Genomic DNA, 1,944 nt, shown 5'->3' with positions numbered 1-1,944 from the left:
CCGCCCCAGCCCCGCCCCGAGCCGGGCCCCACCCCGCGCCCGGCTGATTCCTCACGTGACCGCTGTGGACGCGCGGCCCCACCCCCGGCCCCAACCAGCCCGGTACCCCCGCACCCCTCCCCCTGCCCTTCCGGCTGGCTGCACCCCATCCCCAGCTCCGGTTCCCCTTTGAGCCGGGCACCCCTACCCACCCCCTCCTTCTTCTGGCCGCACCGCCACCCCATCCGCGTCTCCCCCGCGCGCCCCGCGCCCGCCTGAGCTTCTGGCGATCCCCTTGTGGGTGGGCGCGCCGGCCGGGGAAGAGGGCCCTGAGCTCCGCCGGCCTCTAACCCTGAGGATTGGGTCCTGCGGGGAGCAGAATGGAACTGGGGGTGTCCTTACGTGCCTCCACCCAGCCTGGCAAAATTACCCAGGGGCCGCTGCAGCCTGGACGCAGCGCATTCAAAGCCCACACATCCCTGCTTGGGGGAGGGGATTACTGTCCGGTATTTCATTCATTAAGAAACCAGAGTTGGGGGTATCAAGACAGCAGGACTACCAGAAGAGCTTTAAAAGGCACATTTAACGTTAATATAACGAAAACGGTAGTTCATACCATTGAGCACTAATTGCAGGATCTGCGTCAGGATTTCTATAGAGAAGGACCTTAGGAGCAGAAATCTCAGCATCCAGCTCCTCCAGTGATGGCGAACCTTTTGAGCTCGGCGTGTCAGCATTTTGAAAAACCCTAACTTAACTCTGTGTCACATATAGAAATTTTTTTATATTTGCAACCATAATAAAACAAAGACTATATTTTTTATATTTATTTCATATATTTAAATGCCATTTAACAACGAAAAACCAACCAAAAAAATGAGTTCGCGTGTCACCTCTGACATGCATGTCATAGGTTCGCCATCACTGCCTGTGCTTCTCCAGACCCTGCATCAATCACTCTTTTCCACCAGGAGGTGGACAGAGTTTGGAACTGTGTGTCTTTGGATAAATGACTTAAATAAACCCTCTCTTCTTCAGAGTACTCATCTGTTGAATGAAGATGTTGTGTTTACCTCATACAGTTGTGAGCACTAAACGAACAGGGCTCCATCCATTCTGTTCTCCATTTGTATCCCAAACCCTAGCCCTGACACAGTCGCTCAGATAAATCCGGGTGCTCTCCCGGGACAGATTCTGCTCTCTTTGGATCAAACTGCTCCTGTTACTCAAGCCAAGCAGAACTGTATTGAGATCTGAGTTGCAACTAGTCCCCCTTTGCCCCAGAGGTTCCTTCCCTCCTTCCCTGGAAGGCTTAGAGCAGCAGATAAGACCTTTTAAAGGTCTCCTTGGGCCCCTCATTCTCCCTTCGTTCCTTTTATGAACCTGAGAGCTTAATCTCCTTCACCTCTAGCAGGTCAAAGGAAACAAGTGTTTGGAGAAGAATTTCTTCTTTTTTACCTTTCTTCCACCCACTGCTCCAATTCAGCTAAACCTAGAGGGCCAAAAATAAAATAAAATAAAATAAAATAAAATAAAATAAAATAAACCTACAGGGCCAGAAACCCTAGATCCTCCCATGAACCAGAATCTTCTGAGCTTCCTGGAGGGCTCTGACCAATGGGGAAAGGTTGACCGCACTCCCTTGCACAGGAATCTCCCTTCTCAACACCATCTTGTTTCACTAGTCTTAGCCAAGGTGAAAAGAAAATTGAGCCAGAAAAACCTGGGTTTGAATCCTAGTTCCCCAGTTATTTCACCCCTCCCAGCCTCCAAACAGGTTGTTATGAGGAATAAATTTATATTAGCTTCTGCATAGTGCGCACCAACCGCAGTGCAATACATGCTTACTGATGACAGTGATGACAAAGCCCTTCCCATTTTCTAACGCCCAGAGGCAGATACAGTATAGAAAGATCTGGTCTTATTGGAAACAGTGACAACACTAAATGCTATGTATGATTAAAA

Source organism: Myotis yumanensis, unplaced genomic scaffold (assembly GCF_028538775.1).
Source record: "Myotis yumanensis isolate MYYU_CA2020_CCGP unplaced genomic scaffold, mMyoYum1.0.hap1 SCAF_5, whole genome shotgun sequence".
Classification (NCBI taxonomy): Eukaryota; Metazoa; Chordata; class Mammalia; order Chiroptera; family Vespertilionidae; genus Myotis; species Myotis yumanensis.
Note: the sequence above shows the minus strand (reverse complement) of the source record.